General features: G+C 44.3%; 1 pseudogene; it reads right to left on the bottom strand.

Annotated features, from left to right (window-relative positions):
* Positions 1–2454: 2454 nt before the first annotated feature.
* Positions 2455–4755, bottom strand: LOC121441122 (annotated as a pseudogene).
* Positions 4756–13577: the final 8822 nt, after the last annotated feature.

Raw genomic sequence — 13577 nt, 5'->3', positions numbered from 1 at the left:
TCAAGCTTCTTCCCTCTATCATCATATTTGTTCCTTCCTCTTCTCTCCTCCCCCTATTTTCTTCCTTTTACTTCTTTGATCTTTCCTTTTCTTTCCTCTGTTCTCCTTTTTCATCTTTTATCATTTTTGCTCCTCTCCTTTTCTCTCTTTTCTTCTCCCTCTGTCTCATTATTCCCATACTTCACTTGTCCCTCTTTTCCCTCCTCTTCTTCCTCCTATTTCACCTTCCATTGTTTATTACTTTTTCTTCTTCCATCCTCTTTTCATTTCCTGCACCTCTTCTGTCTTCCTCTTTCACCTCTTCCTTCTTTCTTCTCCAAAATTTCCTTCCCTTCTCTCACCTTTTTCTTTCTGCTCCCACTTCCCCTCCCCTTTTATCTTCCTCCTTCCTCCTCTTCTGTCTTTTCTTCTCCCTCCTGTTTTCTTGTCTTTCCTATTTTCTCACTTTCCTAATTCCCTCTTTTATGCAGCCTCATTCCCTTTTCATCCTGTCTTCTCCCTTCTTTCTTTGTTTCTTCTTCCTTACTTACTCATTCTCTCCATCTCTCCCCTTCCTCCTCCTCCTCTTTCTCCTCCTCTTCCTCCTCCTTCTGCTTCTCCTCCTCTTTCTGTTTAGATAGATAGTGTTTCTCTATTTGACGACTGTTGCTTCTCTGAGAATTGATCAGTAGGATATGCTGACATGTCACTCAGAGATCCATCTTCCTATGCCTCCCTTATGTTGTGATTAAATACATGCACCACCAAACCTGACTCCCTCCCCTGTTTCTTCACCTAACAGACAACTTAATTCCAAAAAAGGACTTTATTTGCCAAACTACCTAGATCAAACTTCATTATTTGATCCTGAAAACATCCTATATAGGTGCCTACCCTTCTTGCTAGTCAATGGATTTTACTCTGCAATAGTAAACCTGTTTCTTATTACTTTCCTGAGACTCTGTCTCCTATCTTCCCTACATCCTGATATAAATGATATTTAGCATCTACCCTTACCAAAAACTCCCTCCAGTGCTCAGTTTTTCACCTATCAAAGGAGCAGGCAAATATTTTCCCAATTAGTAAAAACCCCTTAGAGGAATCATTACAAATTTTCTATGAATGCCTGTGCGTATGTTCGAGGAAGCATCTGCATCTCTGGCTACAGGATAGGGCAGTAGAATTCCTCAGATGCCCTTAGCAGGGAGCTGAAGACATTGTGAACCCTAGGTTCGAGTTTAGCATCAAACCTGTGGACCATCAGGCAGCTGTCCAGAGTGCTGAGACAGAACGTTCATCCCCCCATTCTCCCCTGGTCTCTCTGAAATTGTGGGTATGATTCCCAGGACACACTTGTGCAGCAGTCTCCAACCTTTCTATGAGCCTTCTGCCCTGTCTGACATGTGTCTTCTTTATCACCATTCACCCTGATCCTGTCAGCCTCCTGTCAAACCCAGGCCTCCTATTACACTCCTTATTCTCCTCTTTACATACTCATTCTCCTTCCCTCACACATTGCTTCTGATCACCTGCACCTCTTCCTATCCTCCTGCCTAGCTTCCTGTCTATACCAGCCATTTTGCTATATATATGAGCCACTTCCTCTCTTGTGGAGAGCAAACTTAATCTATCCCTTGCCCCCTTCCTGCCCATCCCTGGTTTTTACTCTTTACGCACACAGGTATCATTGTCTTTATTCTTCTTCCTTATCCATGAACTTCCTCCTTCTTTCACAACCCAGCCAACTGCCAACAATGGTACACGATGTCTGGTACATGATGCTCCCTGCAGCATACATCTTGCCTTCCATTCAGACTCCTGACATTTCCAATTGTCCCCCTTTCCTAATCTCCTGTCACCTCCAACATCTTGTACTCAGCCCCATCTTCATTCCCCATCATCCTTCTAATGCCCCCTAAGCTATCTGTTTCCTCACCACCCTGCAGTGTCTGGCCTCTTCCCTTCACTTCTACCCTGTTCCTGAACTTCCTGCTCTCTTACCCAATTTTCTGTTGTCCTGCTGACAGTTATTCCCTTTCAGTGTGCCTCCTTCTCTCTTCTTCATCTACATTCTATTCTCCTGTATTCTTCCCCAGTGATGTACCAGCACCCTTACCATCTCCCCCTTTTCTTCAGTTAACTATACATACATTAAATGTCCTATAGCTTCACGAACTCACCCAAGGCTCCTTTTTGTTTTGTCACCAGGGTTCTGGCCATCTTCCCAGATTTATGGAGTCTTCTCAAGACCTTTCCATTCTTCTGCCATCTACTTCATTGTCAAATATTTGCCTATGTCTGCTTCTGTGTCACCTTTCTCTCCTACTTCCTAGTCTCCCTACGATTTATTATCTTTTCCCCTCATGATTTTATCCCTCTAGTACATCTCCCACCATATCTCAAATTCCCTCCTTCCCAGTCTTCCATTCTCTTTCCCTTCCCTCCTGCCTCCTCTTTCCTCTTGCATTCTTCCTCTTACCCCCCTCCACTTTCTTCCTCCCTCCACTTCCTTCCTCCCTCTACTTCTCTCTTCCCTCCTATTTCCTCTTTTTTCCCAACAATCTTTTACACATCCCTTTTCAGACCTCCTCCTTCCTCTTCACTCATCCTGTCTAGTTCTTCTCCCTCCACTTTCCTCCTTCCTCTTCCTTCTTCTTCCTTCCCTTCTTCTTCCTCTTTCATCTTCTCTCATCCCTCCTGTTCACTCTTCTCTCCTGTTACTTCAATTTTCTTCTTCCATGATTTTCCTTTGCCTTTCCTCCTCCCTTTGTCCCTCCTACATATATTTCCTCCTCTCTATTCACCCTTTTTCCTGTATGTTTATTCTTCACTTTCCCTCCTTCATCCTTAGTGAAATCCCTCTTCCCTGCAGTCATATTTCTCCCATTCCTCCAAATTATCCCTCCCTCTTCCATACTCCCTTCTCTGACTACCACTGACTACTTCTCTAGTCTTCTCTCTTTCCTTCTCCTCCCTCCTCTTCCCTTTTCCTTTCTACCTGCTCTTTATTGTTCTTTACTCCCTTATCCTCTTTCCTCCTCTGTGTTCTTCCTCACTGATATTCTCTCTTCCCTCTTGTTAGATCATCTTCTTTCTTCCCTACTTATCCTCTTTTTCTAATCTTCACTCTTTCTCCCTATTACCTCCTTTCATCCACATTCTTCCTCCTCCTCTATCCTATTTCCTCCTCCCTAGTCCTTCCTTTTCCCTCATATCTCCTTATAACTCCTTTATCTTTTCTTCCCTCCCCTTCATCCAATTCCCTCTTCCCTTTGCTTCCACCCTCCTCTTCCATTCATCTCCCCTTTTCCTTCTTTCTGTTTTTCTGCAATCTTCTTCCCTTCTCTCTCTTCTTTTTTCCTAATTATTTCTTCTTCTCCAACACTTTTCTTAGTTCTCCCTTTCCCTCCTGACTCCTCATTCCCAACCTCTGCCATTCACTTCTCCCACTTCTCTCACCTTCGCTCCTCCTCTCTACTTACATTTCCCTCTCTTCTTCCTTTTCTATTTTATACTTCTTCCACTTCTTCCCTCTTCCTTCCTTTAGAGTCATCTTTCCTCTTCCCCTTTGTCCTTGCTCATCTTTTCTTTTCCCTTCTCATATGTCCTCCCTCCTCTCTACCCTTCTTTCATTCCTCCTCTTTCCAGCTCTATCCTCTTCCACCCACATTTTTCCTCTTTACTCCCTTTGTTCTCCCTCCTTGCACCTTTTCCTTTCTCCCTCTACTTCCCCTGCCCTCCTTACCTCTCAATTCTCTCGACCATCTCTAGTCCTCCCCATCTATCCTGCTCTTTTCCTTTATCAACTTCTCTCCATTCTCTTTCCACTTCTAATGTTTCTCCTCTTCTACTTCCCTCCTGCCTTTTCTTCCCTATTGCCTCCTCTACCTGATACTTTTCTACAATTTCCTCCTCTTCCCACTCCTCTTCCCTGTTCTCTCTTCTCTCCTCCTCTTCCATATTCTATCTTATCCTCTTCCCCCTTCCTGTACCCATCCACTTCCCTAGGTGTCCTCTTATATTCCTTCACCTCTTTGTCCACTTATCTTTCCTTTATATTCTCTCTTACCTTCTCTTCTTTATTCCCTCCTCTTCTCCATTTTTCCTTCCTCTTATCTGCTACCTCATCTTTTTTCTCTTCCCTACTCTCATCTTTCCTAATCCACAGTCTTCCTTTTTCCTTCCTCCTTCCCCTTCCCTCTTATCTACTTTTCCTCCTCTATCCTGTTCCTCTTCTTCTTTGTTTCTGATTGTCCTTCTTCCACTTTCATCAACTTTTCCTCTTCTTCCCTCTTCTTCTTTGCTTTGCTTCATCCCTCCCTTTTTCTCATCACTCTTCTTCCCTTTTCTGTCATGTTTCCTTATCTTCCCTCTTACCTATTTCTTTGTCTTCCCTCTATGTAAATCATCCATACTCTTCATCCCTCTTTCCTCTCTTTTTTATTCCCTTTCCTCCTCTTCTTCTCTCCCGCAGTTTTTCACATCATTACTCTCCTTTCTTCTTCTTTCATCTCTTTTCTCTGCTTTCTCCCTTACCATCTCTTTCCTTCTCTTATTTCCTCTTGTCTGCTTCTCTGTTCCATCTAATTCCCTCTTCCTTCTTCTACCCTCCTCCCTTTTCCTCCAACTTCTTCCTTCTTCCTCTTCTCTACATTACTTATTCTCCTCCCTCCTCTTTCCTTTCTCCTCTTCTCTCATCTGTCTTTCCTCTTCTACCCTCTTTTGTGCTCTTCCATCATCCCTCTTCTCCCCTTGCCTTCCCCTTTCCCATTTCATCCCTACTACATTATTTCCCCTACCGTTATATTCTATTTTATTCTGTTTTCATTTCATCTTTCTTAATCTTCCCTCCTCCTTGCTGTTCCCTTCTTCATTTCCTTCCCTCATCAATTTTCATCACTTGACTGTCCTTTTCCCTCCTCCTCTTTCCCCTTCCTTTCTCCCTCCTCCACACCTCTCTTTTTTTTGCCTTCCTATTTTATATTCCCTCCTGCCTCCCTTTCCCTGTTCTTGCCTCCCTCCTCTTTTTTCTCTTTTACTTTCCTCATTACTCCATTTCTCTCCTCTCTCTTCTCCATCCTTTCTCCTTTCTTTGTTGTTAAAGGATCTTCTTCCTTTTCCTTTTATTTAGTCTATTTATTTATTTATTTATTTATTTATTATGTATACAATATTCTGTCTGTGTGTACGTATGCTGGCCAGAAGAGGGCACAAGACCTCATTACAGGTGGTTATGAGCCACCATGCGGTTGCTGAGAATTGAACTCGGGACCTTTGAAAGAGCAGGCAATGCTCTTGACCACTGAGCCATCTCTCCAGCCCCCCTTTCTTTTAAAACATTCTTGCACTCTACACTTCCCTTAAACCTATCCTGTACTACTCCTTCTGATTTCTACCTTCACCTCCTCTCCCCACTTCCCTCTTTTTCCCTCCCTCCTTTCCTTCCTCTTCACTCCTCTTTGCTGTTTCCTGTTCTTTCCATCTTTTACCTCACACATACACCCTATTTTTCTTCCAACCTTCACTGTATACCTCCCTCTTCTTCCCTGTGCTCTCCTCTATCATTCACCTATACCATCCTTTACCCTATACCTCTCTTCAATACTGCCTTCTTTTCCAGACCCCCTGATGCTTCCCACTTCCTTCAACCTCCCTTCTTTTCCCAATTTCTCCCTCTTGTCTATTTCCCCCCTCATCATCTTTTTCTTTGGGATGTCTTTCTGTATGCTATGAATATGTGTTGCTCTCATTGATTGATAAACAAAACTGCTTTGGCCTATGGCAAAGCCAAGCCAGAGATACAGGAGAAGAAGGGTGGAGTCTAGGACATGCCCACAGACTCCCAAGAAGCAACATGCAAACAGACCAGTAAAAGACATAGCCACATGACAATATATAGATTATTAAAATGGCTTAATTTACATGTAAGAACTAGCTAATAATAAGCCTGAGATATCTGCCAAGTATTTATAAATCATAGTAAGAACTAGTGGGGAGAAAGAGATCACTGATTCCAATCTATCTCTCCTCCTACTGCCTATTATTGCCTTCTTCTTTTTCCCTTTTTCCTTCTGCCTTTCTCTTTCTGTCTCTTCTTTTCCTAAAATCACACTCTTTCCCTCTTACCTGTTTTTCTGTCTTCTTCCCCTTTCCCTTCCTCATTCTCTATTCTCTTCTTCATCCATTTTCTTTCCACTTCTCATCACCATCCATTCTTCTCTTCGTTTTTCTCTACTTGCACCTTCTATCATATTCTCTCCTCCCTCATCTTCCTTCCTCCCTTTTTTCTTTGCTCATTTTCTGCCCCACTCCATTCCCCTTCTTCCTCTTCCCTTCAAAGTTTTGCATTTTCCTCTTCATTTCTTCTTCCTCTTCTTCCCTCCTTCTTACCCTATCTTCCTGGCTCCTCTTTCCTCCTTCTTCCCTCCTCCCTTCTCTCTTCACCATTTTTCCTTTTTTGTCTTTTCTTCTTCTTCTTCTTCTTCTTCTTCTTCTTCTTCTTCTTCTTCTTCTCCTTCTCCTTCTCCTCCTCCTCCTCCTCCTCCTCCTCCTCCTCCTCCTCCTCCTCTTCCTCCTTCTCCTCCTGATCCTCTTCCTCCTTCTGTTTAGGTAGACAGAGTTTCTCTTTGTAACAACCCACTGAGCTGAAAGTTTATCCTAGAATAGGCTGGCCTTTAACTCAGAGATTCATTTTCCTATGCCTCCTTTAGGTTGTGATTAAACACATGGACCAGAAAACCTGACTCCCTTCTGTTGTCTGAGGTTTCTGTCCTGCCCAGTCCCCCAGACATTTAGTTCCAAAAGAAAATCACGCAGAAGTCACCATTAGTTATAAGCTGTTTGGCCCAATTGTTTAGGCTTCTTATTAACTATTATAGCTTATATTAGCCCATTACCCTGCCATAGGGTAACATGCTCCCTACTCCTTTCCCTAGACTCTATATTCCACCTTCCCCACATCCTCATGTAAACCCTACTTAGAATGTACCCTTACCAGAAAAACCTTCCAGAGTTCAGTTCATCACCAAACACAGGTGCAGGAAATATCTTCACAATTAGTAAAATCCCCTCTCAAGAATAATTTCAAATTTTCTATGAATGCCTGTGTGTATTTACAAAGAAGCACCGACATCCCTGGTCCAAAGATAGGGCAGAAGAATCCCTCACGTGCCCTTATCATAGAGATGAAGACATTGTGAACACCAGGTTGGAGTTTGGCATTAAACCTCTGGCCTGTAAAAGATCAAGTAGTTGGCCTGAGTACTGAGACAGATTGTTTGCCCCCAGTCTCTCGTGGTCTATCTGAAATTGTGGGAATGTTTCCCAGCCCAATCTTGCACAACAGGCTCCCACCTTTCTATGAGACTTCTGCCCTGTCTGACACTTGTCTTCTTTTTCACCATTCACCTTGATCCTTTCAGCCTCCAGACAAACCCAGGCCTCCTATCACCCTTCTTATTCTCCTGTTCACATCTTCATTTTCCTTCCATCACACATAGCTTCTGATCACCGGCACCACTTCCTGTCCTCCTGCCTAGCTTGCTGTCCCTCCCAGTCATGTTGTCATACATATGAGCTACTTGCCCTCCTGAAGAGAATGAGCTGAACCCATCGTAAGCTTCCTTCTTGCCCATCCCAGGTTTTTACTCTTTATGAACATGGGTATCTTAGTCTTTGTTGTACTTCCTTATCCATCAGCTTCATTCTTTCTTCACAACCCAGCCTTTGCCAACACTGATACATGGCATCTGGTACATGATGCTCTCTGCAGCATACATCTTGCCTTTCTCTCAGACTCCTAAGCTACATCAATTTAACTATCCTGTTTATTGCTCAAATATATTGGCCGTCCTCCTTGCTGCATCCATTTCTCCCTAACCTGACAAGTATGTGACCAACTCTCAGATTTCTGTGCCTCCCACTCTCCTCAAAGCCTCCTATTTTCATGGTCCCTGTCCTCCCTGCCTTTCGAAGTGCTCCTAGTCTTCTCATGTCTCTATCAACCTCGCACCTTACTCCAGTCTTTTTTGCTCTTATTGCATATCCTGCCCTGCTCAGAAGCATTGTGTCCCAGGGCAGTCTCTGAATTTCCTCCATGCTTCTATACTCATACCCAGGCCCCATGCTTCCACATAGACTGTCCCCAAACCTCAGACACTTCCCTCTAGTCATGGAGTATAAACTCACCCTGGCTATCCTGTCATTGTCCTAGCTTGCTTCCTAATATCTCAAACTCCTGATTTCCTTGGTCCACCTAGGAGCACCCCAAGCCTCCTGTCCTTCTCAGTCTCACTGTCCTCATCAGACCCTCCCTCCTTTCCAGTCCCCCCTCATTTCCCTGATAACTAGATTTCTCATTTACTTCAGGCTCTACATTAAATTCTTGACAATCTTGCCTTCCTTCGCAAGCATTTGCCCTCTTTCCATTCCTGACACCTCAACCCAGATGTTAGCCTTTCTGCAATTGTTGGCCCTATCCTTGGCCTTCTGACATGCCATCATTCTGTCCTCCATCTGTTAAGTTTCAATAGGATCCTCCTTGCCTGGTACTCAGATTCCTAGACCCCCTGGTATGCTTCTGAATCCAGTACTGTACTCTTCCCAGAAACATGCTTCTCTCCTATCCCCTTTAACCTGCAAAAGGCTCCTATCCCCATCCTCAGACCTAGCATTTCCAATCTTCCCATCTTTGTCAATCACTCCCCGCCTCTGGCCTCTACCCATGACATCTGCTTACCCTTGCCCTCCTGAGTTCCCCCTTATTTTCTGGCCAGACACTGTGTCTTCTGCCCTCCTAGCGACAATCCTGTTACTCGTCTCCAGTTCTCTCCTTCTCCCTCCCTTTCTTCCCTTCCCTTTTATGCATGTTTAAGGAGTGAAAGCTTTGTCTGCATGTATATTTACACGCTGAAAGAGGGCATCAGATTCATTTATAGATGATCACAATTATAGGTTGTGAGCAATCATTGGTTGTTGGGAATTGAACTCGGGACCTCTGGAAGAGCAACAAGTGCATTAACCTGTTGAGCCATCTCTCTAGATTTTCCAATCTCATTTACCCTATCCTCATTATCCTTATGTTGTCCCAGAGCCTCAGACTCAAGAGCATGTACCCCATTCTAAACTGCCATCCCTCATGATATCTCCTGTGTGCTCACTGCCCTGTGTGTCTGGGGACTTCTTGCAACCTGATACCCTCCCCCTAAGACTTACAGAAGCTAGCCTGTTGCCTATGTTCCTGACTTGACTTTGTATATGTCCCTAGCCTTTAGTCTTCCCATGAATCTCTTTATCCAGACTTCTCAATGTCCAGAGCCTCTGGTTCCACTCACTAGGCACACACAGGAAACACTTTGCCTCCTCCCAGGTCTTCTCCACTCTTATTATTCCGATCATGTTCCTCCCCAATAACCTTGGTATATCTGCTGATATTTTCATTTGTCTCTCCTCTCTCAACTCTTATCACCTCCAACATATTGTTCTCAGCTCCATCTTTCCACTCCATTCTTTTAATGCCCTCTAAGCTGCCTGTATCCTCACCACCCTCAGTGTCTGACCTACTCCCTTCACCTCTATCCTGTCCCTGAGTTTCCTGCTCTCTTCCCAAACTGTACTGTCCCGCTGACCATTATAGCATTTCAGTGCACCACCTTCTCTGCTCTTCTTCATCTATATTCTATTCTTCTCTATTCTTTCCCAGTGATCTACCATCACCCTCACCATCTCCCCCTCCTCTTCTGTCAACTCTACATACTTTAAGTGTCCTATAGCTTTCCAAACTCACCCCAAGCTCCTTTTTTCGCGACCAGGGTTCTGCCTTTCTGTTCAGACTCGTATAGTCTTCTGAATACTTATGTCATTCCCACTCTTCTGTCCTCCTCTTCATCCTCCAATGTTTGCCTGAGTCTTTTGCACTGTCACCTTCTTCATCCTACTTTCTAGTCTCCCCTACTAGCCTATTACCCCCTCATCCTTTTAATCTGCTCCACACACATCTACTGCCTATCTCCCAATTATCCTAGCCTCATTTGAGCACCATGCTTTTGACCTCAGCTTCCTATCCCTGCTCCCCTGTCTCCCTTCCTTGATCCTCTTCCCCTTGCTTCTTCTCCAGTTATCTCCTTTCGTGGAACCTCTCCTTCTTTTTTCTTTACTCCTCCTCAATCATCCCTACTCTCTCCTTCCAGTCCTCCATTTTCCTTCATTTCTTCCCCCCTCTCCCACTTCCCTCCTTCTTCCTGTTACATTCCTCCTCCCTTATATTTCATTAGCCCTCTTACATACTCTTCTCTGGCTCCTCCCCTTCCTTCTCTCTTCCCCCTTCCCTCTTGTTGTATCATATTACTTCATCCCCATCCTTCCTTTATTCATCTGCCTTACTCATGCTCCCTATTCCTCTCCATCTTCTACCCTCCCTTCTCCTCTGCCTCTCTGTTCCATACTCTTTCCTTTCTCCCTATTTGCTTAGCTTCCCTTTCCCTTTCTTCTTTCCTTTCTAGCTCCTTTTTCAAATTCCAACTTCGCTCTTCTCTCTACCTTTTCCTTCCTCTATTTCCTTTTCTCTTATCTTCCCTCTGATTTTTCACTCTTCTTTATTTCAACAAATCTCTTTCCACCTTCTCAACTATCCTGTATCCCTTCTCTTCCCTTCTCCAACCTCTTATCCCAACTTCCCTCCTCCTTACATTTTCCTCTCTCTCCTTCCACCACTCTCATCTCCCACCTCCTCCTGTTGACGAGCGGTCAATAGAATTAACCAGACTAGCTTTAATGTAAAATATTTAGCTTTAATAAGGGGAAGAAGGGGAGCTTATAAAGCCAGGGTTCCAGCGGAGTGAAGGAAAACAAAGAGGAAAAACAAGCACACATAGATGGTTTTATAGGCTATTTGGGACCCTGGGGGGGGAACACACCCCACAAACAAGGTGATTGGTTGAGATGCCCCTTCATCCTTCCACATATTCTGCTCCCTCCTCTTTGATCTTCCATCATCTTCCTTGTTCTTACCTTCTTTTCCTGCCTCCCTCTCACTCTTCCCTTCCATGCTCTACATATGGGAAACCTTCCTTCTATTCCTCTTCTTCATTCCTCTTCTCTCTTCTTCCTCCCTCCTCTCACCTCTTCCCTCCCATCTTGTTCCTCTTCCCTTTTCCTTCAACTTTTCTTTCCCTCCATACCCTTCTCCACCTTCTTCCCTTCTCCCTCTTCCTTCACCTCCCTTTCATCATTTCCATCCTTTCTTCTCTTCCCTCTTATTTCCTCCTTTTTTACCCTTATTTACTTCTCTTCCCTCACTTTTATATCCTCAAAAACCCTCCTTGTCCTGTTCCCTGCTTCCTTCTTCCTTCTCTAATATTATTGTACCCCCCTCTTCTAACATCTCCCTCATCTCACCTCCCTCCTATTTGATACTACCTCCTCTGCCTTCCTCTTCCTGAATCCTTCTACCTCCCACCCTTCTCACATCTATTCCATGTTTTGTATTCTTCCCTCTATTATTTCCTTGCCTATTGCCATCTCCCTCCTTTTTCCTTCTTCCTTCACTTTCCTCCTCCCTATTACTTTACCTTTCCAATTCTTTCCTTTCTCCTCCCTCCTCTACTACTGCTACCATTTCTTAATACTCCTCTTTCCTGTTTTCCATTCTATCTTCGCTTCCCTCATTTGTTTCCTGCCCTTTCCTCGTGCCTCCTCTTTCCTCTTGCATCCTTCCACTTCTCCTCTTCCCTACACTTCCTTTTCCCTCCACTCTCTCTTCTTTTCTCTTCCCCTTTTTACCCCAAAAACCTGTTCCACACCCCTCTTCAGACCTCCTCCTTCTTGTTTACTCAACCTACCTAGTCCTCTTGCCTCTGCTTCGCTCTTCCTTTCTACCTGCACTTTACTACATTTCTTTTTAACAATCTTCCCTTTTCTCCCTATTATCTACGCCATCTTCTTTCATCCACGTTCTTCTTCCTCCTCAATCCTCTTTCCTCCTTCCTAGTCCCTCCCCTTCCCTCATATCTCCTTTTAACTCCCTTCTCTTTCTTCCCCCGTCATCCAATTACCTCTTCCCTTTGCTTCCACCCTCCTCTACCCTTCATCTGTTTCTTTTTTCCTTCTGTATTATCTGCAAAATTCTTGCTCCTTCATTTCTGATTATTTCTTCCTCTTCAACACTCCTTTACTCCCTTTCCCCCTCACTCCACTTCCCTAAACCTGTACATTACCTACTCCCACTTCTCTCCTCTTCACTCCTCCTCCCTACTTACATTTCCCTCTCTTCTCCCTTTTCTATTTTACTCTCACCCCACTTCTTCCCTCTTCCTTCCTTTACAGTCCTCATTTGTCTTCCCTCCCCTTTCTTGCTTATCTTTTCTCCTTCCATCTCTTCTGTCCTCCCTCTGCCCTTACCTTCTTTCCTTCCTCCTCTTCCAACCTCTTTACTATTACACCCATATTTTCCCTCTTTCCTCGCTTTGTTCTCCCTCCTTGCATCTCTTCTTTCCTCTCTCTACTTCCCCTCACTTCTCACCCCTGCTTTCTCTTGACCATCTCTAGTCCTCCCTTCTTTAACATCTTTTTTCCCTTTCTCAACTTTCCTCCATACTCTTTTCTCTTCTAACATTCCTCCTCCCTTTGCTTCCCTCCTGCCTTCTCTTCCCTATTGCCTCCTCTACCTGATTCTTTCCTACAATTTCCTCTCCCTCCTCTGCCCTGTTCTCTCTTCTTTTTTTTTAAAGATTTATTTATTTATTATGTATACAACATTCTGCCTCGATATATGCCCACACGCCAGAGGAGGGCGCCAGATCTCATTACAGATGGTTGTGAGCCACCATATGGTTGCTGGGAATTGAACTCAGGACCTCTGGAAGAGCAGCCAGTGCTCTTAACCTCTGAGCCATCTCTCCAGCCCCCTGTTCTCTCTTCTTTCCTTCTTTCCAAATTCTTCCCTCTTCCATGCTTTTCTGGCCTCTGCCATCTTCCTTTCACTCCCACATCCACTATTCTCTCCACTATTGTCCTCCTTTTTTCTCCCTCTTCCCTAGAGTTTCTTCCTCCCTATTCCTTCTTATTGCTACCTCCCTGCTTTCTACTTTATTCTCTTCCCTCTCTCATTTCTACTCCATCTAGATTTCCCCATTAACCTCCTTAGTTGTCTTCCCTTTTCCCTTTCTTTTCTCAATCCTCTTCTCTTCTTTTCCTTCTTGCATCTAATTCCTGCTTCCACCATCAGAACTCCAACCTCCTTCCTCCTCCCACTTCAGCACTCCTCATTCTACTTCCACCATCCCTTGTATTCCATCCTCTTCTCTTGTATTCCCTCCTTTGTCCTCTTCCCTTATTCACCACCCTCCACTTCCATGCTTTCTTTGTTGCCTCTTCTCTCCTCCATCCTTTCCTATTTATTTTCCTTCCCCTGCAGACTGCCCTTATCTTCCTTGTATTGCCTCTTTGCTCCTCTTTCCACTTCCTTCTTCCATCCTTCCTTTTCTTTACCTCTATTTCCCTCCTCTCTCCTATTACTTCTTGTTCTCCCCTCTTCTCTTTTGTCTTCTCACTCAGTTTCTCTCCTTCTTCCTCTTTTCTCTTCCCTCCTCATGTTGAGTTGT

The sequence above is a fragment of the Microtus oregoni genome, unplaced genomic scaffold, assembly GCF_018167655.1.
Source record: "Microtus oregoni isolate MIOR12 unplaced genomic scaffold, Mior012 000073F_ref0000255, whole genome shotgun sequence".
NCBI lineage: Eukaryota > Metazoa > Chordata > Mammalia > Rodentia > Cricetidae > Microtus > Microtus oregoni.
The sequence above is the reverse complement of the archived record's forward strand: the minus strand, read 5'-3'. Positions and strand labels throughout refer to the sequence as shown.